The 27,881-nt window shown below is 41.6% G+C and overlaps 1 long non-coding RNA gene and 1 pseudogene across 2 annotated transcripts in view; both read left to right on the top strand.

Annotated features, from left to right (window-relative positions):
• LOC309629101 (large ribosomal subunit protein uL23 pseudogene) lies at positions 1 to 27,016 on the top strand (annotated as a pseudogene). Its single transcript has one exon. The product of its transcript is annotated as a large ribosomal subunit protein uL23 pseudogene (transcript).
• Positions 1 to 27,881, top strand: part of LOC309629127 — a 292,368-nt gene that overhangs the window by 59,544 nt on the left and 204,943 nt on the right. The gene's annotated exons all lie outside the window — the stretch shown is intronic.

Genomic DNA, 27,881 nt, shown 5'->3' on the forward strand with positions numbered 1-27,881 from the left:
ATAGAATCCCTGCTGTCATAGAACTAATGATATCCCATGCCATCACCAAAAGGCAGGGTTGAGGCTGGACCTCCAGAACCAGGACTCAAATCCCATCATGTCTTTCTTTGTTTTTGCTTCTGCTCTTGTCACTCCTGCAAAGAGCATCCAAGCCTCCCATCTCATGCCTTTGCCATTAGAGAAGATCCACCCCTTTCCCTTCATTCTTAGCGTGAAAAATTCTCTCATTGGCTTGGCTTGGGTCACATGACTAAGTCACATGTATATTTCCTGACCTATCAATTGTGGCCAGTTGATATCTATAATTGGCTCTCCTCACATCAGTGTTGGGATTGGAGGAGGAACAGTTCTTCCAAAGAAGGGGGATGCTATTTCTTAAAGGAGGGTGTAGTGCTGGGCAGATAAAATAGTAGCAGTCTATTATGACATTCTCTTATGCTACTTTTTACTACATTCCTTTTTAAATTAAGGTTACTGTGGACATGATTTATATTCTCCAATATATTCCCAAGACCCTCAAGGACAAAGATTGTTTCATTCACCTGTGTTTTCTTCTAATTGGGTAGCATGAAACCTTGTTCATATAATAGAAGCTTCATAAATGATTGACATTAATAAGTGGCCTTGAGCTGTTGAAATATCTCCACCATCTTGGGACACATTAAGAATTATAATGCAAGCTAATATTTATTGAGCACTTACGCTGTGTCAGGTGCACTAAGTACTTTGTAACTATTCTATCATTTAATCTGTACAGCAGCTCTATGCTGTAGATACATTTAAAAATATTATTTCCACATTGAAACTAAGGCTTGGAAAAGTTAAGTAAACTTTTAAAAGTTACACAAAGTTACACTCTCCCATGTTAGTATATCTAGATCTGCCTCATTTTTTTAATCAGTTACATAGCATTCTTTAAGTATTTTATGATGTATTTTGCCATTTCCGTAGATGGATGCAGACTGTTTTCAATGTGGAACTCGGACTGAGCTTTGAACTCAGGAATCTCTGACTTTTAAGAATCTGCACCAAATCAATCTGCTATAGCTTTCTGGTTCTCTTTGGGAAAGTTGTAATTTTATTTCTTTTGTTCCAACAGGTGCCTACATGCTGTTCTTCACTCTTTGCTATTTTAGCGTAGTGGTTAAAAAGCACAGACATAGAGAACAAAACATATGGATACCAAAGGGGAAAGGAGTGGGGTGGGAGGAATTGGGAGACTGGGATTAACACATATACATTATTGATACTATGTATAAAATAGACAACTGATGGGAACATAGTGTATAGCACAGGGAACTCTACCTAATGCACTGTGGTAACCTATAGGGAAGTCCAAAAGGGAGGGGATATCTGTATGTGTATGGCTGATTCATTTTGTTGTGCAGTGGAGGCTAACACAACATTGTAAAGCAACCATACTCCAACAAAAATTAATTTTAAAAAAAGAATAAGACATTTCTCTTCTCTGTTTGTACTCTGGAAGAAACATGCTGAGGGGTGCCCAAGGAGGCATGTGAAAAGGTGCTCATTGAGTTTTTATAAGAGCAGATAACTATAAAAAACTTGTGTCTGCCAATGGAAAATGGCAAAATACATATAAAATTCACAAGAAATACTATGCATTGATCAAAAAGATTGAGGCAGGTCTGTTTGTATGAGCATGGAAAGTTCCATATCCCATGATCAGTGAACAAAAACAACATTCAGCAAAGTATATATAATATGATTCCACTTGTGAAACACAAACACCACAAAATATCTGTGTCTAATGTGTATGTGCTGGAGACAAGGGATCAAAAACCCAGGCAAACTAGCAGGAGTTGGCAAGAGCCTGGTTTGGGTCAAAGGTCAAAGAGAACTTTAGGAATTTATATAATGATCTAATTTTCTAGCAAAGAGTATTTTTCAGCTGTTCCTGTTACTTATTTAAAATAATATAGAAGAACTTAGAAGTTTTGTCAGAGTTTTGTTAATGAGCACATTTACCAGGGAGACCTTAGGGCCTATATTAGCAAGAATTATTTAAGACAGATATTGGTTGAGTCAGAGTTTTCTTCTGAATCAGGCTGACACTTGGAAAACTATACCAATCTTATATTCTTAGGTCAAAATAGCCGATCAAAGGAAATGGGAGAAAAGGCAGTTTTCCTCTACCAAATAGTATAGATTTGTCATTCATAAGCATATGGCTCTCTCCTTGGAGACTCTGTAACCCAGTGGAACAGATGAGTGTCATTAGGAAACTCAGAATGTTCACTTGTGACATTTTCTCCAGCCAGTGTTGTAGTTTTAAGCCATGTGGACAGATCCGCATGCTAAAGAGCTTTTTTTTTCTTCAATAGAAAATGAAATGTTATTTTAGGACTTTTTTCCTTTAATTATCTGTTTAATTTATTGGTTATCCACTGGCTTCTCTCTTTGGCGTGGATCTGTAGTTTTCTCTAGTACTTCTGGGAATTTTAATCTAATTTTTTCATCTGCTCCAATTTGTATTTCCCAAAGCTTATGTCTCAAATTGATTTTTGGTGTGATTTTTGCACCTCTGTGATTTTTGTACTAGGTTTTCCTAGTGTGCCTGTTAGGAATATTGACAAAGATGCCTCACAAAGAACTGAATAAAGACAAACACATTTATTGACTTAGCGTGGCTTATTCTCACTTCAACCCCATTGCCCAGCGGTCCTACTTGGCATTTTGAAACCATCTGATGATTCAAAGGCCCTTTGAAGTAAGCTGAAATCATTAAAATGAATCTAAAAATCTGTTGGCATTTCCACAGCAGTTTCTTAACTCTATTGTGCAGTTCCAATCCTCCGCTAAAAACCTCAACTCTAGATGCGGTTTTCCAGGCAAGACCAACCCTGAAATTACCTTTTTTTGAGGAGGAGGAGGAGGATGCCAAGGTGGGAAGGTGCTTCCTGGCAGCCTGATGCTGCCATCTCCAGCCGTGAATTCTTGCAGGGGTTTCACATTTCCTGTTTGCAGCTCCATCCTTCCCCTCACATTGGCTCTACTGTGTGAAAATGGAAGCCAGCAAACACCGCAGGATTCTAATAAGTTTCTCAGTATTGCAAGCAGTGTGACTTTTCTTACTGTGGAACAAGGTAGCAAAATGAAGCTAAACAACAAACACATTTCCATCAACAAAATCTGTAAAACTGTGATGTAAACTTCAGCTCCAGAAGCCTTAATTTAGCCCACTTGAGAAACTCACCTCCTGCTTCTTTACTTTGGAGAAGACAAATTTATTTCTCTTTGTTCGATTTCTCTTACTTGCTAAAAAGGCTATTGGGTTTCTAGCACAGAAAATATTTTAATAGAAGGACTTTGACCCCTTTTTCCTTCTTAGGACTTACATGGCTAACGGGCTTTAGGCAGAAGAATGAACAAAATGAGCACAGGACAAAATATATTTCATAAGAATGTCTATTCTTGGAGAGTTTTCCTCCCAAGGAACATACTCATAACAGTTACTTTATAAAAGAGGTAGATTCAATGATCACTGAATTAATTGAAGTTCAAAAAATGCTATTACGTTTATTGAATAAAAAGAGATGCAAAAATATCTTAATGAAGCCAGATGTGGTGTGAATTCTGGGCATTCATGCAAAGACTGTATAAAATAAAAATGTATACATAAGAATATCATGGTTTTGAAGAACAGTGAACTTGCACTAAGTAATCTCAGCCAGAACTTCCATGAAATGATAGAAATTTGTTTAAGAGATAGAAGTGACTAAAAGAATCTGCTAAAGGTCATCTTCTTTGGGAGGTTTTTCTCCACTTCTCTATGGTCACACCATCCTTCGTGCACCTTTGGTATTTCCTTAACACCTGTGTTAGGCCTTTATAACAAATGTCATAGACTGTGTGGCTTAAACAACAGACATTTATTCTCACAGTTCTGGGGGCTGAAGTCCAAGATCAAGGCACCACTGATTTGGTTCCTGGTGAAGGATCTCCCGTACTCCTTGCTCATTCTGCTGCTCCGGATTATTCCTTATATACACCAAATGAGATATGCCCCAGGGCCTTTGCACTTGCTGTTCCCTCTGTCTGGGTGCTCTTTACTTGAACACTGCTGACTCCCTCACTGTTTTCAAGTTTCCATTCAAATGTCATCTGATCACTGTGTCTCTTTATTCTTCCATTTTTTCTAGTTCCTTTCCCTAATTAATCTTTCTCCGTAGCACAGATCGCAACCTGATTATCATTACTTATTCATACTGGTATTGTCTATTTCTCCTATTGGAATGTCAGCTCCATGAGGGCAGAGTTTTTGTCCTATTCACCACAGTAATCTCAGAATCTAGAACAGCACCTGGCACTGTTATGAAAAGGAAAGAAAGACACCCTTTTCACGAAGATGGTGCTGAAGGCGAAGAAGGAAACCCTGCCCCTTGCAAAACTGCAGCCAAAGCAAAGGCTTTGAAGGCCAAGAAAGCAGTGTTGAAAGGCATCCACAGCCACAAAAAAAAAATCCAGATGTCACCTACCTTCTGGCGGCCGAAAACATTGCAGGAGGCAGCCCAAATATCCTCGAAAGAGTGCCCCTAGGAGAAACAAGCTTGACCACTATGCCATCATTAAGTTCCCCCTCACCACCCAATCAGCCATGAAGAAGAGAGAAGACAGCAACACACTTGTGTTCGTTGTGGATGTCAACACCAACAAACACCAGATTAAACAGGCTGTGAAAAATCTCTGTGACATTGACCCAGCCAAGGTCAATGCCCTGATCAGGCCTGATGGAGAGAAGAAGGCATATGGTCCACTGGTTCCTGACTATGATGCTTTGGATGTTGCCAACAAAATTGGGGTCATCTAAGCTGAGTCCAGCCAGCTCATCCTAAATATGAAAATTTTCACTATTAAAAATGAAAGAGAAGGAAGGAAGGGAAGAAGGAAAGAAAGAAGGCACATTTCCAGCCTGCTTAGAATGACAGGTGATCTGATCTGATAAACATCATCTGGTGGAAATTATGGTCATTTTGATGATGAAAAAAAGAAGTGGTTCTACGTTAAGAGATTCTTTCTTGGACTTTGTGAAAGACTCAGAAACTATCTTTTCCTCAAGTGGAGTTTCTTTCTTCGCGGATATTAGCAGCATGAATTTAATTGGCAAAGTGTTAATGGAGGTAAATGCGCATTTCTTTTAAATAGTAAAAGAAAATTCTTTGAGCCTTTTGTTTTTTATTGCTTGTGTCTTGCCAAATGTCTCTGCATAACCTCCAGCCTTGGGTGGTGGCAATTAGGAGGACTTGGTGGTGTGGCCTGGAGCTAAAGCTGTAGGTGATATGAAGTCATCCCAAGAGAGCTGGTGTCCTCAGGGGTTTATGATCTGGGTGCAGAGAACAGACGTTCACCTGCAGCATCTAAGACGGTGCATGTAGGATGCAGAACTAAGATGAATCCTGCAGTTTAAAAATACTGTAGAGATTCAGAGGAAAGTCATGCCTGTAGGCCAGAAACATAAGAAAGCCTTGTAAGGAAGATAGGACTTGCACCATGTCAGGAAAGTAAGATAAGACCCTGCTGGCACAGGGGTAGGGAGCGTGGCTGGCATGATTCAATTGCTGATGTGTTTGAGGGACCAGGAGGCCAGGCTGCTATTTCCATGGCTGTTGCATTGGAGTGGAAGCAATTGCTTCTCCATCTACTTTAGAAGTACCACATTGCACAGTGGACCTTGCCCATCTGACTTTCTTTTCAACTTGGGGCATCAAGTTGGAGCTTTTCTAGTCTGAGACATTTTTTGCCCTTGAGCAAAAGCACTCACTCTAAATCACAAAACCCTCCCTTTTCTAGGAGTAGACTGTCTCAGGTATGTGATATTGGCTGCCATCCTCCGTATTTACTTTGGAACTTTACTGCCACTGGTGGAAAACGTAAAATAACAGTGTTCTTTTCTGTGTGTGTCTTTTTTTTTTTTTAATTGAAGTATAGTTGATTTACAATGTTGTGTTAATTACTGCTGTACAGCAAGGTGATTCAGTTACACATATATATACATTCTTTTTCATATTCTTTTCCGTATATTGAATATAGTTCTCTGTGCTCTACAGTAGGACCTGGTTGTTCATCCATTCTCTATATAAAAGCTTACATCTGCTGACCCCAGCCTCCCACTCCAGCCCTCCCCCAACCCCCTCCCCCTTGACAACCACCAGTCTGTTCTCTGTGTCTGTGATTCTGTTTCTGTTTCATAGATAGGTTCATTTGTGTCATATTTTAAATTCCACGTGTAAGTGTTATCATATGGTATTTGTCTTTCTCTTTCATAACAGCATTCTTAATCCCTGTCTCTAGGGGATGATGTGGGGAACTCGCTCAGCCAGCAAGGTCACCCAGTGTGGGAGGGGTGATGGAGCACCTCAAAAGTTGTAGGGAGCTCTGAAATCAAGGGCATCTCAAAGCTCCTGCTGTTCTGTGATTCAGGGCCTCCTGCAGGGCTCTCGGGCCAGCTAGATCAAGCTTCGCTGTCACACACCTCTTCTGCCATGGAGAGTTAAAGCATTTCTCAGCCTGACATTGCAGTTTCCCTGGCAAGGTTCTGGCTGACAGATGTTCCCCAAATTAAAAAGTAGTGTACCCTGCCTATTCACTATTTCATCTTTTCAAGGAAGGAGAACAATTACTTATTTATTTTTAAAGCAAAATCACTAACCCTGCACACTGTCATCTGCAATACAAGTTGGGTAATTTAGGAGCAATCTTGGCTTCAGTGATGATGTTGGAACCATGAGGTGGATTCAATTTCAGATTTACAGCTTTGAGAGGGAGGTTCGGGAAACTGTGTCATATATCCTGACTTCCCTTCACCTCTTCACCCAGGGAAGTTTTTCTGCTTGTCGTGGCATCTTTGCGCTCTTGATACTCACTTCCCAGCTGCTTTGGGGAGGTAAGTGATGCCCATGAGACCTGGATCCTCTGGACAGTTCCAAATGCCGCCAAAGAAAGCAGCAGATGGGATAGGATTTTGAGATCACGTAGAAGATGCTGCCTCACCTGCATCTGCTCAGTCAGGGGCAAGTTGGTGGTTGAAAACATCATTTTGCATACTAACTCTGTTGTAGGTGTGGGACCTTGCCCTGGAGCAGAAGGGAAAAAAAAAAGATCTAAGAACAGATGGAATTCTTTTTACTTGACACTGTAGAAAGCTGTGCAGAAATGATCACTTTTGGGAGAACGGTATTTTAACTGAATGAGTCTTTGAGAAGGGGACAGTATTATATACAGGCCATTTCATATTGAAGATCATTTCCCCTTTCTTGAACATTTTTCTTCTGTATTTTTCATGACACTGTATTATCTCAGTTCACTTCCTATTTCTCCATCCACCTCAGATTTCTTCAGATATGTACCCAGGAGTGGGATTGCTGGATCATATGGTAGTTCAATTTTTAGTTTTTTGAGGAACCTCCATACTGTTCTCCACAGTGGCTGCACCAATTTACATTCCCACCAACAGTGCACAAGGGTTCCCTTTTCTCCACATCCTTGCCAACATTCGTTATTTGTGTTCTTTTTGATGACAGCCATTCTGACAGGCATGAGGTGCTGTCTCATTGTGGTTAAGCTTGCCTTTTCATTTCTGTTAACCGGTTTCAAGACTTATGGTGGGCAGCTGGTTGATTCTGTTGCATTGACTTGTTTTATGCGCACACTGCTCTTTGTTTGATTTTATAAATTGATTTTGAATATGCATTCCCCAGTTCATCAAAGTCTCCACCGACGCATGCTGTTTTCTACCTGACATTTATATATTTCTGTTACATGCTTGTCCCTGAAGACATTGAGCTTGGGACTCCAGTCACAGAGGTGTTTTGATGGACTTTTCTTTCTCCCTGTCCACTTCAATCCTTCCCATCTCACCATGTCAGCAATCCCGATTCATACCATCTCCTCAGTGCTCACTAAGTCTGTGCCATTCTGTCCATTCCTTCCATCACTTAATTACCTGAAATTCTATAATAGAACCCTAACTCTGTTCTGCTCACCTGTGATTCATCGTTCTGGAAGTTCCCTAACATGGTGGCAATCCCCCGATTGAGCATTCTTAATTGACTTCACATTTTCACCAAATTAAGCCAATTTGCTTCAACCTGGCGTAAGAGGGCATCCATGGCATCCTCCATCACTTATCCCAGGCATTATTTGTCTATTTTTAAATTTATCTCCCAAGAAGATTGCTCACAGTTCTCTGAGCCTAACCTGAACTTTTCTGCCTCTGGACCTTTGCTCTGATCTTCCCTCTCCAGTTCTGTGTGTTGCTTCCTATCTGTCCTTTAAGACAGACTCCTAGGCATATGGGAGCAGGAGAGACAAGAGGAAGGAGTGAAGCAAGCCTGGTGTTGGGTGTGACAGGGAGTGGTGGGAACTGCAGCAAACTGGGGAGCCTGTGTCTGCTTTAAACCCCTATTCTGCTCTCGGTGATTATTGCCGGGCTGGAACGGGAACCCAGAATTTTCAAGAGAAGCCAGAATTCCAGCTAAGCAATATTCCAGAGTTTCGATGGTGACAACAAATTCACAGAAAATATTTTAAAAAATATCACATGAGCTGAACGAACCCCAGGGGCTCCACTTAGCCACCAGGTTTCCATCCACAGCTCAGAATCCAGCCACACCTGAAGCTGTCCCTGTCCCCCCTCATCACCTGGCCTCCCTTCTTCCTTTGACACCACACAGCCCTTTACCTGTCTTGCGTTGTACGTGGGTGAGTGCTGTCCTGGTTTTCACCTTATCGTGCAATCTCTCTGAAAACTGTGGTTGGACCTTGCTCAGCTCTGTAAGTCTCAAAGTTGGCATGTTTAAGAGGTAGGTAGGTAGGTATGTTTAAGAGGTACATTTAAAAATGGACTACACAGTGGTAACCTTGCATTATAGACTCCTAATAACTGAGACTCCATCATGGGGTAACTAGACATATTAGTGGATGAACATGTGCATACACTTCCCAATCCTTGCCCCCCCCCCCATATTTTGTACTTGCTTTTGATGCTCCTTTTGTCCAGGAATGCCCCCTCACTTATGACGGAGTTCTACCACTTAGGGAAATAATTCACACTCTTTGTTTTCCTCCAAGTCTGAGTTTTTTCTAGTTCACCTAGATTCTGGATCCCTATATAGACAAAAGTACGTCTGAAATTTCCATTTTTCAGCATTACCATTATAGAGAGGCCTTGTCCTTCCTTTCATGGTATATTTTCTGGTGGGGAAGGGAAGGGTTTAAGGACAAAGTCTTATAAAACAGTCTTAAAATATGTCTCTTATTATGGGCTTACGTTTGGGATTCTTTTTCCCCTGTTAGCTTTGGATATTTAATGCATTTCAGGATCCTGAAACCCAGAACTGGAGGTATTTTGAGGTGAACCTACTAAGAATCCATTTTCTGCTTATTTTGCTCTATTTTTCATGAAATGAAAAATGAGAACATAAGGTCAGACTTCAGTGCATTGTATTAACATTAAGATTCAGTAAAATCTCATGTCTTATAAATAAGAGGAAAGATCTCAGTGGCAACGGAAGAAAAAGCAACAGATGACGGATGCTGTTCCTGCAAGATGAATAACCAAGTATACTTACCGAATCCCATTTTCCATCACCTGCCAGGCTTGAGAAATGGAAACGCCACACAGGCCACCATGTTGGCTTGGGCTGTGAAATTCCACACAGTTACCCCAAAGCCAAGGGTAACAGCTGAGAGAAACCTGAAAAGAATGACATGTGATTGATTACACTTGGGAGACTTAGCAAGTCTTGTTGAAACTTGTATAAAAACATAACAGAGGGATTGGTTCAAGATGGCAAAGTAGAAGGACGTGCACTCACTCTGTCTTGCGAGAGCACTGGAATCACAACTAACTGCTGAACAATCATCCACAAGAAGACACTGGAACTCACCAAAAAAGATACCCCACATCCAAAGACAAAGGGGAAGCCACAATGAGACAGTAGGAGGGATGCAATCACAATAAAATCAAATCCCATAACCACTGGGTGGGTGACTCACAAACCGGAGAACAATCATACCACAGAAGTCCACACACTGGAGTGAAGGTTCTGAGCCCTAGGTCAGGCTTCCCAACCTGGGGGTCCGGCAATGGGAGGAGGAATTCCCAGAGAATCAGACTTTAAAGGCTAGTGGGATTTGGTTGCAGGACTTTGACAGGACTGGGAGAAACAGAGACTCCACTCTTGGAGGGCACACACAAAGTAGTGTGCGCATCAGGACCCAGGGGAAGCAGCAGTGACCCCATAGGAGACTGAACCGACCTACCTGTTAGTGTTGGAGGGTCTCCTGCAGAGGCAGTGGGTGGCTGTGGCTCACTGCAGGGACACGGACACTGGCAACAGAAGTTCTGGGAAGTACTCCTTGGTGTGAGCCCTCCCAGAGTCTGCAATGAGCCCCACCAAAAAGCCTGTAGTCTCCAGTGCTGGGTCACCTCAGACCAACAACCAACAGGGAGGGAACTCAGCCCCACCCATCAGCAGACAAGCAGATTAAAGTTTTACTGAGCTCTGCCCACCAGAGCAACACCCAGCTCTACCCACCACCAGTCCCTCCCATCAGGAAGCTTACACAAGCCTCTTAGATAGCCTCATCCACCAGAGGGCAGACAGCAGAAGCAAGAAGAACTACAATCCTGTAGCCTGTGGAACGAAAACCACATTCATAGAAAGATAGACAAAATGAAAGGCAGAGGACTATGTACCAGATGAAGGAAAAAGATAAAACCCCAGAAAAACAATTAAATGAAATGGAGATAGGCAAATTTCCTGAAAGAGAATTCAGAATAATGATAGTGAAGATGATCCAGGACCTCGGAAAAAGAATGGAGGCAAAGATCGAGAAAATGCAAGAAATGTTTAACAAAGACCTAGAAGAATTAAAGAACAAACAGAGATGAACAATACAATAACTGAGATGAAAAATACACTAGAAGGAATCAATAGCAGAATCACTGAGGCGGAAGAACGGATAAGTGACCTGGAAGACAGAATGGTGGAATTCACTGCTGTGGAACAGAATAAAGAAAAAAGAATGAAAAGAAATGAAGACATTTCTAAGAGACCTCTGGGACAACATTAAACGCACCAACATTCGCTTTATAGGGGTCCCAGAAGGAGAAGAGACAGATAAAGGACCTGAGAAAATATTTGAAGAGATTATAGTCAAAACTTCCCTAACATGGGAAAAGAAATAGCCACCCAAGTCCATGAAGCGCAGAGAGTCGCAGGAAGGATAAACCCAAGGAGAAACACTCCGAGACACATAGTAATCAAATTAACAAAAATTAAAGGCATTTTTCACAGAACTAGAACAAAAAATTTCACAATTTGTATGGAAACACAAAAGACCCCGAATAGCCAAAGCAATCTTGAGAAAGAAAAACGGAGCTGGAGGAATCAAGCTCCCTGACTTCAGACTATACTACAAAGCTACAGTAATCAAGACAGTATGGTACTGCCACAAAAACAGAAATATAGATCAATGGAATAGGATAGAAAACCCAGAGATAAACCCACGCACATATGGTCACCTTATCTTTGATAAAGGAGGCAAGAATATACAGTGGAGAAAAGACAGCCTCTTCAATAAGTGGTGCTGGGACAACTGGACAGCTACATGTAAAAGAATGAAATTAGAACAGTCCCTGGCACCATACACAAAAATAAACTCCAAATGGATTAAAAACCTAAATGTAAGACTGGACACTATAAAACACTTAAAGGAAAACATAGACAGAACACTCTATGACATAAATCACAGCAAGATCCTTTTTGACCCACCTCCTAGAGAAATGGAAATAAAAACAAAAATAAACAAATGAGATCTAATGAAACTTAAAAGCTTTGGCACGGCAAAGGAAACCATAAACAAAACAAAAAGACAACTCTCAGAATGGGCGAAAATATTTGCAAACAAATTAACAGACAAAGGATTAATCTGCAAAATATGTAAACAGTTCATGCAGCTCAATATTAAGAAAACAAACAATTCAATCCAAAAATGAGCAGAAGACCTAAATAGACATTTCTCCAAAGACGGCATACAGAATGTCCAAGAGGCACATGAGAAGATGCTCAACATCATTAATTATTAGAGAAATGCAAATCAAAACTACAATGAGGTATCACCTCACTCCTGTTAGAATGGGCATCATCAGAAAATCTACAAACAATAAATGCTGGAGAGGGTGTGGAGAAAAGGGAACCCTCTTGCACTGTTGGTGGGAATGTAAATTGATACAGCCACTATGGAGAACAGTATGGAGGTTCCTTAAAAAACTAAAAATAGAACTACCATATGACCCAGCAATCCCACTACTGGGCATATACCCTGAGAAAACCATAATTCAAAAGGACACATGCACCCCAATGTTCATTGCTACACTATTTACAATAGCCAGGTCATGGAAGCAACCTAAATGCCCATTGACAGATGAATGGATAAAGAAGATGTTGTACATATATACAATGGAATATTACTCAGCCATAAAAAGCAACAACATTGGGTCATTTGTAGAGACGTGGATGGACCCTAGAGACCGTCATACAGAGTGAAGCAAGTCAGAAAGAGAGAAACAAATATCATATATTAAAGCATATATGTGGAATCTAGAAAAATGGTACAGATGAAGCGGTTTGCAAAGCAAAAATAGAAACACAGATGTAAAGAACAAATGTATGGACACCAAAGGGGGAAAGCGAGGGGGGGCGGGTGGTAGTGGTGGGATGAATTGGGAGATTAGGATTGACATGTATACGCTAATATGTATAAAATAGATAACTAATAAGAACCTGCTGTATCAAAAAAATAAAATTAAATTAAAAAAAAATAACATAACATATAACAGCCCCAGAAATAATCACAGTGTTGAGCCTGGGTCACACTATGTAAAATAACTCAAGTATTTCTGATTAATTTGGTCTCTGGCTGCATTTGCTAGGAAGTCTTGCTGTGCGTGCATGTGTGTGTATGTGTGTGTGTGTGTGTGTATGCTGTATGCTGTGTGTACTTATTAAGGATTCAGTTACTTTGGTTGGCCAGCAGAGAGCTAAAACCTGTGACTGATTTATGGAGTATTTCTTTCTCTTAATTGACCAGCCATGGTACAAATCCCATTCTGTGAACATAGAGGCTTATGCATAAGCAATAAGCACAAACGGATCTTCTGGTTAAGGTCAAAGTCTGTTCCTTTTACATTCTACAACCCCATCCCCATCTCCCAGGACACTTTATAAAGGCTGAATTTTTCAAATCCAGTACCTTTTTTCTTTTTTCCCCCAGAGCTGCCTCCTTCTGAATCAGAGTATTTTGCTTAGGGAGGATTAGATGTAGATTTCTTTCAATAGACAGATTTATTCCAAACATCCCCAGTCATGTGTCTTTCACTGTACAAGTAACTGTACTTCAGTTGCCAACAATGGATACTGGTACAGGTTACCTTGAGCAAAAATGGAATTTATGGAAAGGATAGAGTGCTTGATTGAATTAAAGGAAAGGCAGCATAACCAGGTGTCAGAAAGAAAGCAGAGGTTTCCTGGGAATCTAGGTAGCGCAAACAAACGTTCTTCTTGGCCTACCATGGACAGGGTAGATGAGCTACACAGTCTTCTCTTGTGAGGTTCACCACTTGTGGTAAACTCGTAGTGATGGTAGGGATGCAAGGTCGGTGGAAACTGCTGCTTCTTAGAACCCAAGCTCAGACCAGCACTCTGCCACCTTCACTCACACGCATTGGCCAGAGCAAACCACACAGCCCAGCTGTCGACCCACGAGGCTGGGAAACATTTCTTGCCGGTAGCAGGGTAGCAGGAGGAACAGCAAAGTCACATAACAAAGGGCATGGATATAGGGAGGGGCAGACAGTTGTGGTCAATCATTCAATCTACCTCGAGGTCATTTCCTAAAGAGAATGTGGAGTAACGATATCAAGGGGGATGCAAGGCAAGCAAGTGAAGGTCTTCAATGGGATGGCGGTGCCGTTTATAATTTGTCTGGCGCATTGGCAGTGCTGGCAGACGTCTCTTGATACATAGGATTGTGGGTATGAGGAGAAGTTTGGGGTGAGTTTCAGAGAGCGTAGTTTCCAGTCCATACATGTATCTGTGGAAAATTGCTACTCCGGCCGGGCAGTGGAAAGGGGTCCTGGAGTTGCCCTTCCCATGTTTGGAAAGGGGAAGAAAGAGCTTGTTCTTCTGCTTAGAATCAAGTGTGCAACCATCTCTTGGAAATATGCTCATGCCACCTGGATGATCGTTCAACGCAGCTTTCACCCTCAAGGTTGCTCTTGGTGTTCGTTTTGAGTCTCATTTGCAAAAAGTTGTTGAAATTATAAGGAGGGTTACACCGTGGGTACCCACATTCTTTATGGATGTTGTGGTTATCTATAAACGTGTAACAAATTACCCCAAACTTAGTGGCTCAGAACAACCATTTATTATGCTCATAGATTCTGTAGGTCAAGAATTCAGACAGGAAACAGCAGGACTGATTTGCCTCTGCTCCATAATGTCTGGGACTTCAGAGAGAAGACTCAAGAACTGGGAGTGGTTGACAGCTGGGGGCTAGAATCATCTGAAGGTTCCATCCCTCACATGCTTGGTGGTTGCTACTGGCCATTGGCCGAGACCTTACCCACTGGAACTGTTGGCTGGGACATCTACACACTCCCTTTTCTCATAGTCTGGACAGTCACTCCACACAGTGGCTGGGTTCAAGGGTGAGCAGCCCAAGATAACCAGGTGGAAGCTGTACCGTCTTTGTAAATCTACCCTTCGAGGTTGACAGTGCAGTGGCATTTCCACAGCATTCTATTCATTGAGGCAATTACAAAGGCTCCCTGAGTTTCAAGGGGAGGGGAATAAATTTTACTTCTCGATGGCAAGGTAATGAAAGAACATTTGGAATCCAAAATGTTGATGCAGCTTTTAAATTTTTAATGTTTTTAAGGTTTTCCTTTAAAATTTTTATTTCCTGCTGTCCAAAAGTTGTTCTTGATGCAGCTTTTTTAGACAATACTGTTTGCTACTATAGTCTGCCATCTGGCTACAAGTATACATATCCCTCCCACAAACTCATCCTTCTCTCAAGACCCCTAGTTTCATCTGATTATGGCATCCGGCTTGAGGCCCAGGACCCTGTCATCTAAATCAGTTCCAGGGTTGGGAAGGGCATGGTACAGGAGCAGCCGTGTTGGGCGGTGCTTACGTTCACACCCACATCCAGGTGGTTTTAATAGAATTTAAATCGTTTTAATAGAATTTCCTAGGTGAAGGAACTACACAGAGACAGCTTTACAAGGCACTGAAGGTCTATGCGTTGATCAGTCAGCAGCCTGGTCTAAACCAAGTGTGGCTTCTGTCAAAATTCAGTACGGGTTCCAGGTGAGCCCGAGACCCAGACTTCCTCAGCAGAGAACTGGGGTGAAAATGCGGTACAGGGCAAATAAACAGCTGGGGGCAGGCCACAGGTATTAGGATCGCGAGAGATAGGTCACGTGCTTTCATGTTTGCCTCAGGGACTTAGGAGCTGCTGGGCATATTAGATACAGGCGTGGCGGAGACAGACTCTCTGAGGCCAGGCAGGGGCTGTGCCACACATGCCTAAAGCCCAACCCTTGTGGGAATGAGGACAAGTCCTGAGCAAACAGGAGCTGATGCTTTGCTTAGATTACTATCAACGGTCATTTTACCTGCTTTGTGTTTTCATGTGGGCCTGCTAGGTGTGTCACTGTTCCAGCGTTTTAATAGCGTTTCCTAGCTGAAGGAACTACACAGAGATAGCTTTACAAGGCACTGAAGTATTTCCCCGACTCATGCTCAACAGTAAAGATACTGTTGTTCCCCTTCAAATAAATGACTCTGCTGTCACCCTTTTTCTGGATCCTACCCACTTCTCTAACTTATCCATAATCAAACCTACCCAGAACCACTTAACTAAAATCAAAGAATCTCAGTGTGAGCTCAGACATCACTGAGCTCATTAAAGTTGTAGTGTTCCCCAAGAAAGCTTGAGGGCTTACATGTCTGTATGCATCTAAGAGATGAGCAAAGGATTTGAATAGACATTTTTTCCAAGGAAGATATACATCATTAGGGAAATATAAGTCAAAACCACAATGAGTACCACTTTATAGTCACTAGGATGGCTGTAGTCAAAACTACAGCTGAAACATGTGTTGGCAGGGATCTGGAGAAACTAGAACTCTCCTACATTGCTGGTGGGAATGTGAAATGGTGCAGCCACTTCGGAAAACAGTCTTTCGAGGCAGTTCCTCAAAAGGCTGAACATACAGTCTCCCAGAAGTTCTACTACTAGGCATGTACGCAAGAACAATGAAGCATGTCCACACATGTTCACAGCAGCGTCATTTATAATAACTAAAAAGTGGAAGCAATGTGAACATCCATCAACTGATGAATGGGTAAACAAATGTGGTCTATCCATATAATGGAACATCATTTGGCAATGAAAAGAAATGAAGTATCGGGACATGCTACAACATGGATGAACTTCGAACACATTGTGAAATGTTTGAAAGAAGCCAGTCACAAAAGGCCACATACTATGTGATTCCATTTATACAAAATGTCCACAGTAGGCAAATCTATAGAGACAGAAAGTAAATTAGCAGTTGTGCAGGGCTGGGGATGGGAAGAGGAAAGAGAGCGACTATTAATGGGCGTAAGTTTTTTTTGGGTGGGGAAGGGTAAATGCAAATGTTCTAAAATTGATTGTAGTGTTGGTCGCGCAACTTAAAACACATTGAATTGTACACTATAAGTAGGTGAATTGTATGGTATATAAATTATATCCCAGTAAAGGTGTTTTTTAAGATTAAAAAAAGACTTCAAAACCGTCTTGATCTTATTATATGTCTTATGTCTGGAGCCAGTCCAACTGCCTCTCTCCACCCTTTCAGTTGCTCTGTCTGAACTGGAAGTTGTCAGGGGTCAAGGGAGGGAAAGGCACTTCAGCCTTGATAATGTCTTTAAGCAAGATCACAAGTAAGTCAGTTTTTCTTTGTTTTTAAAATTGTCCTGCTCTATTCCTTGTTCTCTTCTATGTTCATTTAGTTCAGGAACCCTAAATGCCAAAACTTCTATTTCATCGAGATTCAACCCTCTTGTCATAGAGAAGAGAGAATGTTATTATTCCTGACTGTCCTCAGTAGAATTAACACATTAACAGAAGCACACAGAGAGGGGACCATGCTTACGATCGTGGTGTGTTTGTTGATAATGCAATTTTAGGCAACGATCAAAGAAGAGTTTGTAGTCTTTTCTTCTTCTTCAAATCACAGTCTACAGGCAACAGCTATGAGGTGGTAGTGCTGTGCTCTGTAGTGTTTGCTTTTCCATGTTTTTTTCTCTCTTTCTCTTTCCCTCCCCACCCCTTCTCTTTCTCTCTCCACCCCATTTTTTGCCACATGTATTGGGTAGGAAAAAAGAAGATATTAAAGGTGTCTGGTACCCCTTTTGTCATCAACCTTTATGAGGCTTTGGAAACGTTTGTTGTCAGAAAGATTACAGGTATAACAACGTGACTCTTAGGCCACAAATTCAAGCAGGCATTTCTCTCCTTCCTTTCAGTCAACACTGTTTAGATGGTGAGCACCCACCTTCCAGGCTGGCAGGGAGTTCAGCCTCTGTCCTCCTTGTGGCCTCCCCACCCAGGGTCATGCTAAGGCTCCAAGGTCATAGGTGCTGCCGAGCCACTGTGGTGGCTTCGTCCTCCCCCGTGCTTTGTCCCTTTGTTCATGGTCCCCTAAGGTCCAGGGGCTCTGCCACCACTCCACTGGTGTTGCAGGAATGATTGACAATGTGAACGTCAGAGCATCGGATATGGCCTTCCTAGGAGCACCACCGAGACATGCTGATGCCGAAAACTCGGCCTCTGTGCACCGGTGCCAAATCTAATCTCGGAGACAGAGTTTTGGGTGAAGTAGAAAAGAATAGCTTTACTGCTTTGCCAGGCAAAAGAGGACACAGTGGGCTCCTGCCTTCAAAAACTGTGTGTCCCAACCGGGGGAGATTTGGTGAGTTTTATAGCAATGGCTCAAGGATGGGGTTGCTGATAAGGATTTGGGTGTGTGCAGGGCCTGCGCTCCTTTAATCTGGTCTCAGGTAATCTGATGAGTTTCTGTGGTTCCTTTAATCTGGAATGAAGATGCTGACATCTTCCATTTGGTGGGGGTTTTAGTTCTGCAGAAGAGCTCAAAGATATTGTTACGTGTACCCCTTGAGGGGGAACCAGGACCCTGCCCCAAGGCTGCACTGTTGTTTCTTGGCTGCTCCTCCCTTGTCTCTGCACCCCCTCCCTTCCCTGATCAGCAACTATTTGAACCTGCCCTTTGGAACTCAGGGAAGGTCATGGAGGCTGAAGTCTATTCCCTACAAACAAGAAACGGGGGACAGAGAAAGACTTCCCTGCCCAGGAGCTCCAAAGGGTCCTGCTCGGTTTCAGTACGACTGAGGCTTTGCCTTTCAGGAAGCAGAACACCAGTCCCCACTGGTCAGGAGACCCTGCCCTGTGCCCACCTCACTCTCTGTGACTTTTCTTCTCCTCTCTTGTTGCACTTGGAAAGCCACTTCAACTGACTTAAACGTTTGAAACTAAAAGCCAAGGCATGAAGTGTGTTGACAGTCTCTGCTTTCCAACCTGCTGCATTCCTCTGCCTTCTTGGCTTTGGAAACACAAATATTAATAGTGCAAAAAATCAATCATTCTGCAGAAGAATCTGGGACTTGCTTTGGGGGTGTCTAGCCTACCACCACCTGGAGACGGTGACAGAATTGTGCTCCATGAGAGCGGGGGCAGTTTGTCTCTGATCCACCGTCGCCATGTCCTCTTGGGGCCAAAGGGAATGTTTGCAGGTATAAATTAGTACCTACAGAGAGTTGCATGCTTGCCTCTGTCACAGAGGGGAGGTGGGAAGGGGGTGGGTGAGCGCCTTCCACTGCCTGGATGGACCTGGAGTTGCTAATGCTGGGCGAGTGCCCGAGGGGATGGTGTTACCTTATTTTATTTATGTTTTCACAGCTCGTTGGATTCAAATTCTGCTTTTTGTTTTTTTGACTCAGCTCTCTTTGTCCACTCTTAGCGATGAAAATTGTAGTCTTATTTTGCTTCCATGGCAATAAATGTATAGCATTGTCTTTATCACTCTCTCTCTATACATATATATATTTATAATCATATTTATATTTATATACTTCTATAATATACTTTATATAATTATAAATAAGTATATAATTATTTATACACTGCTAATAGTAAAATATTAAAATTATATGTATATAATTGTTTTCAGCCTCAATAGCATTTCTTGGATAAGAGTTTCTCAAGGTGGCTTTTCAAGAACTGGATTCCTGCTGTGTATGCCACTTTCTCTTACCAAGAGAGGCTGTAGGGTAGAGTGTTCCGAGCCCAGCATCCCCACTCGGCCGCTTGCTTGCTCTGTGATTTTGAAAAGGCTGCTTCGCCTCCGTGCTTCAGTTTCCTTTTCCCTGAAATGGGAACGGTGTTGACAGTACCACCTCATGGGCAAGTGGTGATCATAGAATGAATGAATGTGGCTGTCATCCCTAGAGCCCCCCAGAGCGCACACTCGTAGGAGGAGGTAACTGTCTTTGGAGCATCTCTATTATTTGATTTTTATTTAAAAAAGCATATAAATGGAATAAAATGTTGGGGGGAAACATAGAAGTAATTGTCTCGCTCTTCTGCTAAAAACAAAGAAGTGAGCCAAACAAACAAACCGACCTCAGGGGATCCTCCTTTTACCCAGCAGTGAAAGCCCAAAGCTGTGACGAGGGTATTCAGGGCCCTTGCAGCCTGGCCTCACCCGCTCCCACCTCTGCTCCTCATCCTCACGGTGTCTGCACGCCACCCCCACCAGACTCTGTTCACGCTCGCCCTTCCCCTCGTACGCCAGAACGTCGCCCTGCCCTTTGGAGGAGGGCGCGTGTCACCCTCCTCTGCCTGTGAAAGTCTTTTTATTGTTAAGGGTCTGTGTAGCACTTCCTTTGTGAAGTCTTCTGTTTTCCCCAACTCAGAGGTACTCACTCTCTTTAGCCCTGACAACGTTAAAATAAACAAGAAAAAACTCAACGTTATATGTTGGCACTTATTTCCTCTACTTTGTTTTACCATTAATTGTACATTTGTACTTCTCACTCTGTTGGAGACCACACTATCATTTTTCTTTTTTTTTGTTTTGTTTTTTTAACTTTTTATTTTATATTGGCATATAGTTCATTAACAGTGGTGTGTTAGTTTCAGGTGTACAGCAAAGTGTTTCAGTTATACATATACATGTATCTATTCTTTTTCAAATTCTTTTCCCATTTTGATTATTACATAATACTGAACAGAGTTCCCCATGCTATACAGTAGGTCCTTGTTAGTTATCTATTTTAAGTATAGCAGTGAGTACACGTCAATCCCAAATTCCTTCCCCACACGCTACCATTTGCCTATTGCAGTTTTTCCAAGTTTTTAGTATGAGAATTTTCTTTCTTTTTTTTTTTTTAAATATTTATTTATTTATTTGGCTGCCCCAGGTCTTAGTTGCAGCATGTGGGATCTTTAGTTGCAGCATGTGAACTCTTAGATGTGGCATGCTGGCTTTTAGTTGCAGCATGTGGACTCTAGTTCCCTGACCAGGGATCGAACGTGGTCCCCCTGCACTGGGGGTGTGGAGTCTTAACTGCTGGACCACAAGGGAAGTCCCTAGTATGAGAATTTTCAAAGGTATAAAGGAGTTGAAGGAATTGAGCAAGGAATGCAGTCCACAAACCTACCGCTTTTATTCCACGTTTGTTGCCACGTTGTCACATTTTATATATGTGTACTTTGTGTATATGTACTTTATTTCCACTGAACCATATAATTGTATGTGTCAGACATCATGACACTGTGCCCCAACTGCTTCAGCACACCACTCTCAAAGATAAGGACAAACTCAAAATCATCATGATTCATGAGTCATCATTAGTGATTCCCTAATGTCACCTAAGGCGCAGTCCAAATTCAGTCCCTCCAGTGGAGGGAAGACCATGTCTTCATCCCTATTTATATCATGGAGATATAAATGGAGAATATGGAGAATATCACTTTCTGTCGAAGAAGCTGAGGCTGCTGATGTCATTGGGAGCCATTTTCTTGCAGAAAGTAGCCTTTTCTATTACATTTTGAATGTTGTTTCTCTAGGCCTTTTCAGCCTTAGCTTTGATCCCCCCTCTTTTTCTCCCTCTCTCTCTCTGTCTTTTTCCCCCCAGTAATCTGGTGCTATGGGAATGAGACTAAATGTTTTCCTTTAGAGACAGGAATTTTAGGAATATTGAATTGCATTTTCTTTCTACTGGCACAGCAATCTTGTTCACTTTTCCGAGAGTTCTAGTGTTTTTTGTTTGTTTGTTTGTTTTTTGTTTTTTGTAAAATCCTGGAGGCTGTGACAATATAATCAACCCTAATCTGGGGATTGGTTGTTGAGCCAGTGGGTTATGTAGAGATTTTGCTTCTCCTGTTTTCTTCTGTCCGCCTCCAGGCCACTTCAGTGAACTCAAGTATTTTCCTGACAGTGAAAAATCAAAGGAAAGGAAATTGAATACATATTCTCTCACTTTTTTAACAGCTCTGGCCAAAGAGTTGGTAGTGATTGAATCTCAGGCTAAATTTAGGTTTGTGGATTATGACTGAATTTTCCTTTCCCAGAATCTCCTTGTTGCCATTAGTGAGAAATATCAAGAGTTACTTTTAATAAGTAAAGTGCATTAAGGAATTTAAAGAGTTTGTGTCAGTACAAGAATAATTTTTATAAGAACTGTCAATCGGAAACTGATACTGCCACTAATAGGAAAGAAATAGAGTCTGTCATGATTCAGAGACACCCTTCCCATTTGATGTGTCCAAAGCTAAATCCAGTTCTTTGGTTAGGATTATAATTCATTTCTCTGCCGCTGTTTTGCTTTTTCAGTTTCATGACTTTGTGACTTTGTATGAAGTGCTTTAAGCACTATATCCAAAATATATTAAAACTATGAAAAATATACATTTATATCTTCTTGGTTAGCCTAACAAAAATGGATTTTTTTTGTTGTGTTGTATTATTTGTAAAAGCAAAGTTTGCAATCCAGCTTCTGCACCATTGAATTATTTATGCTAAAACTCTTGTCTTAGTTTACTAAAATGTAAATTCTGGCATAATAAGTACTAAAGTACTTTGAGATTAATTTAGACTCAAACAGTCCGTCTCAGAAGAAATACACTCATTGTTGATGTTTATTCAGCCCAGAAAAGCAAAACAGATGGCTAAAACGGCAAGAAAGGGAAATGACAGTAGAAAGAAACATGACAAATAAAACCAAGATTTAGTTCGTAAAAGTTTATATGCTAATTAAACATACATTAAAAGTATAGGCTTTATCACGTTATACTGTTTTGTTTTCCTTAGTGCTCTGTTCAAGACATGAAAGGTAGCGTTAATTGGTTGGTAATATGCCCATTGTCTGTCTTCCCTCCTGAGTGTAGATCCATGAAGGCAGAGACTGTCTGTCATGTTTATTACTGTTTATAACTGTATCCCCCATGCCTGGTAGGAGAGGGCCTGGCTTATAGCATGTGCTTACCAAGTGTCTGTTGAATAAATGGATAACTCAATCTTTTTTTAAAAAATTAATTTTATTAACATATAATTTACATACCATACAGTGCACTCATTTAGAAGTGTCTAGTTCAACACATTTTGACAAATAAATACACTAATGTAACCATCATTCCAATCAAGGGTATCTGGATGACTCAGTCTTCTGTGTGTGTATGTATCTATAGGCATATATATATCTACATATATCTTGTGTAGGTATATCTTGTGTGTGTGTGTGTATATATATATATACATATATATACATATAAATCTTAGCAAGCTCGATGATTAAATGAGTCATTGTTAGATTATTTAAGATAGTCCTTAAGTAAGGCTCAGGGTTGTATTTTTTTTTTTATATTCAAAACCCACTTTATTTTTCCTATTTCAGTGAGAATTTAGCAAGAAGTTATTATGTCCAAAGTTCTCACAGTTAGTTATAAAATAGAAAGCAGTCAACTAAGAACTCAGCTCAAGATTCCTTTTCATTGAAAACTACTCGTGGACATTCCTGTCCTTCCGAACTTTGAATGAAACTGTTGATAGTAAGCTCATGAGAGAGAACATTTCTGCCAAAGTTTGTACTTTGAATTACTTTGAATTGTAACATTATCTATTTCTACCACATAGTAAGGAGAGGTAAGAATTTGAGCATATCATGAACAATTAGGACACTGAGAAATTCTCCAGTTTTTCCCATGTGAACCTTCTTAATGGAGCTTAATCATGATGTCTATAATAGTTGGTACCTCAAACATATCCTTTGTGTTGTGATCTTAGTTTAAAGCGTTACTGAAAAAAGTAGTAGTGATCCTTGAATTATCCAAATTATAGCTCCTCCCTACCTACAATTCTCATTATTAAAAAAAGAACTGTAGAATTTGTGATGTCTCTGAGGTTGAAGGAAACTTGAGTTCAAGGTTATTGATTTTTAATTCACAAGAAAGAAAAAAGTCTAGGTTGTTTCTCCAAAGCCCTGTGCTAAGGATACAAAACAAGTATTTTAAGCTCTGAATCATGGTCATAAAAATAAAATATCTCATATGAATTTAGCTTTGAGTTTTTTTTTTTTTTTTAAACAAGATGATGGTTATTCCTTTTTAAAATTCCATGCTCACCTAGGGAAACATTCAGCTTCTCTGACCAGGGCTGATGATTTCTAGGGTCACCCTCCTCTTTGCTCATGGTAGCAGCCTCCTTATTCTTTCAACAGTGAAGTATTTTGAGCTATTACTGTGAGAGCCTGACCTTGCAAATGACAGAAATGAACTTAGTGGTTTCTCTAGCTTTCAATCTCATGGCTGAGATCTCATTTTGAACCCAAATGAACATCAAATTGCTCCAACTCCAATGATGTCTGACCCTGTGAGTGCCATTGGTCACAGGATCAGTGGGGTCAACTGTAAAGGTACAGGTCCTCCAGAGTTTATTTTTTATGTTAAGTCCGAGTAGTGCCCTAAAGATAAAAAGTCCCCTCCTAGATCTCAGAGCCAAGGAGGCTCCAACAGAGAAATCTGGTATCTTGAGAATGACATTCTCCTTCTGACCCCCAATTACATGATGCTTCTTTTTTCTCTCTTTCACTAAAAGAGCACATCCCTTTATATCTGCTTTCAGTAGTCTCTAAGATTCTGAATTAGGAAGAACATCAGATGCCAAGCTCATAGCCCTTTCTTCTAAGAATTGCACAGGTTGCGTTTGGAAGCAGGGAGCAGTGTGTGGGTGCTGTGGTTTACTTTCTTTCCCCCTGCAAGGGAGGACTCCTTGTGTGTGTTGCCTGGGCTCACACAGACCCGCTGGGCTGCTCACTGCAGGGTGATGGGGCCATGCTCACCATGTCTGGGTTTCATAAAGAACAGGAGAGCTCAGGCTGTTAATTCCACTCAGACCCTCAAGCCATGTATGGTTCAGACAGATGAGCTTTGAGAATGGCAGACAGGTGCCTCTTCCCCCAGGGGTGGGGGGAGGTAGGAGGGGAGTCAGAGTGCTTCCTTTTTTTTTTTTAATTTTTCTTTCCTCCTTCCTTCCTTCCTTCCTTCCTTCCTTCCTTCCTTCGTTCCTTCCTTCCTTCCTTCCTTCCTTTCTTTCTTTCTTTCTTTCTCTTTTCTTTCTTTCTCTCCTTCTTTCTTCTTTCTTTCTGTCTCTCTTTCTTTCTCTCTCTCTTCCTCCCTCCCTCCCTTCCTTCCTTCCTTCCATTTGGCTGCAAAGCTTGCAGGGTCTTATTTCCCAGACCAGGGATGGAACGCGGGCCCCCTGCAGTGTAAGTGTGGAGTCCTAACCCCTGGACCACCAGGGCAGTCCCTTCCTGGCTTTCTTCTGGTTTGTTTGCACAACAAAAATGTATTAAGTTCCTACTCTGTCTCTGGCCCTGGGCTCTGTTCCTTGTCAGTTTAGTTGAAGACAGCCCCAGCAGCAATCCTAACCTACCTCCCACCCTCTTTACAGACCCTAAGAAAGGTGCTCCAGCTGTGCGTCAGAAGGACCTGGGTTTGAATTCTGGGTCTGCCGCTTTGGTACCTCCAGGGCATGAATTGCATTTTTTGCCCGCCTTCCTTCCTAACAGCACATGATTCCCTTGGGGGAAACATCTTCCCTCTTTGTGGTCTCTCTTGGTGGGAATGTAAATCTAAGTGTGCTGCCCTTTCCTGGCTAAGCCACGACTCTCCTAGGATTTGAGTCTTGAGTAAGGCTGGATAAATATGGCAGCACCATTTATCCTCGTATAAACACTGGACAACTGTTTGAGTGATTCCTGAGCTTGGAGTTGCCCTGTTCTGGTCTTGTTTCCTGGTTCTCTGTGAATGCAGGGGGCTGCCAACTTCTTGTCAACAGATGCCCCTTTCTGCTTGTTTGCCAGAATTGGTTCCTGTGGCCTGGAATCTAAGGAGTCCTGGCTGACACACCTTTGGACCAGTTGCTTGCATCTCTCAGCCTTAGTTTCTGCATTTCTAAAATTAGAAGAATAATGCCTACCTGTCAGGGTGGGGTGTGGATGGAATGAGAGGGCATAGAAAAGAGCTCCGTCCCGGGCTGGGCACACAGGATGCTCACAACGGATGGCTGTTGGGGCCATGATTAACATTTGTCACACTGGTGGTGGGAACGTAAGTTGGTGCAGCTGCTATGGGAAACAGTGTGGAGGTTCCTCAGAAAAGTAAAAATAGAGTTGCCATATGATCCAGCAATTCCACTCCTGGGCATATACCCAGACAAGACTCTAATTCAAAAAGATACATGCACCCCTATGTTATAGCAACACTATTCACAGTAGCCAAGACATAGAAACAACCTAAATGTCCATTGACAGATGAATGAATAAAGAAATGTGGCACATATATACAATGGAATATTACTCAGCCATAAAAAAGAATGAAATAATGCCATTTTGTTCATTTTTTCATTTTGGATGGAGCTAGGGATTGTCATACTGAGAGAAGTCAGTCAGACAGAGAAGGACAAATATCATATGATATCACTTGTATGTGGAATCTAAAATATGACACAAATGAACTTATCTACAAAACAGAAACAGACTCACAGACAGAGAGAACAGACTGGTGGTTGCCAAGGGGGTGGTGGTAGGGGAGGGATGGAGCAGAAGTTTGGGATTAGCAGGTGCAAACTATTATATACAGAATGGATAAAAAACAAGGTCCTACTGTATAGCACAGGGAGCTATATTTGGTATCCTATGGTAAACCATAATGGTAAAGAATATTTTAAAAAAAGAATGTACATACATGTATAACTGAATCACTTTGCTGTACAGCAGAAATTAACACAACATTGTAAATCACCTATACTTCAATGAAAAAAACGACCCCCAAGACATTTGTCACATTCTCTGCTTAGGAGCCCTGCTTTGGGGTGCTTCCAGTCCAAGTCCCTCCGAGGGGACAGTCTTCCTTAGAGGTGACCTGGCTGTCTGGATTCATTGAGGAGAGACAGGCTCAGACATATAAAAATTGGAAATGAGTCAGAACCTCAAAAGCAATGAAGAAACCAACAGAGAGGAGAGGTGTGGGGAGGCTGGAGGGGGCATCTGGAGTTAGGAGGGAGCGGAGCGGGGGTGGCAGGGAAGAGGCAGCTTACATAGGTACCCACTTCCTCTTCTCACTCTCGTCCTCGGAAACCTGAGCCCTCTGTCGCTTCAGACACGTTCCCGATGATTCTGTTAGCACAAAGCCGGCGGCGTTCTGCCTGAATCCTGTCCATGGACATAGACATTTTCACTTTTTAAAGAAGCACTTGGCCTTTTATTATGTTTGTTCTTGTTATTGAATCAGTGGAAATAGCATCTTTTCAGTCTTGCTTAGTAAGAAGCACACCACTCTTTCGCTTTAATGTCTCCGGTCTCTAGGTCTCTACAGGAGACATTAGTGCTAGTGCTGCTTTTGCCAGGAGAAAGCCCTCCAGGGGCCACCGGGGTCATCACAGGCACATTCAAGCTAGCCTGCCTAGGTTCAAACCACAGTTTTTCTACCAACCGGCTGTGTGACTTGAGGAAAGTCATGTGACCTCTCTCTGCCTCTGTTTTCCCCTCTGTTAAATACAGGCTGATAATAATAGTGCTATGTCGTGAAGATTAGGAGATAAAAGCACATGGCCTAGGGTGAGACTTTATAATAAGTGCTCCATAAATATATTTGTTAAGATTACATTCTTTGCCATCAACAGAAATAAATATTGCTTAACTTGAGAAAAAAGGAAGAATAGATTGGAAAGATGCTGGGGGCATTCACAGAATTTAAGACAGAATCTAATAAAAAATGATACAAATGAACATATTTACAAAATAGAAACAGACTCACAGATCTCAAAAGCAAACTTATATTTACCAAAGAGGAAACGTGGGGGGGAAGTGATAAATCAGGAGTTTGGGATTAACATATACACACTATTATGTATAAAATAGATAACGAATAGGGACCTACTGTATAGTACAGGGAACTCTACTCAGTAGTCTGTAATGACCTATATGGGAAAAGAATCTGAAAAAGAATGGATATATGTGTATGTATAGCTGAGTCACATTGCTGTACACCTGAAACTAACACAATATTGTCTTACTCCAATAAAAAGTAAAAAAAAAAAAAAAAAGAGGGAACATGGGGCAGGGCTGGACCCTGGGCAGCAAGAGTTGCTGGGGCCCTGCTGTCAACATGATGTGTCCTCCTACAAGTCTGTTGGGGTCACTGCCTCTCCTTTCAAATGCACA

This window comes from Balaenoptera borealis (genome assembly GCF_965194805.1).
Source record: "Balaenoptera borealis genome assembly, chromosome: 5".
NCBI classification, from domain to species: domain Eukaryota; kingdom Metazoa; phylum Chordata; class Mammalia; order Artiodactyla; family Balaenopteridae; genus Balaenoptera; species Balaenoptera borealis.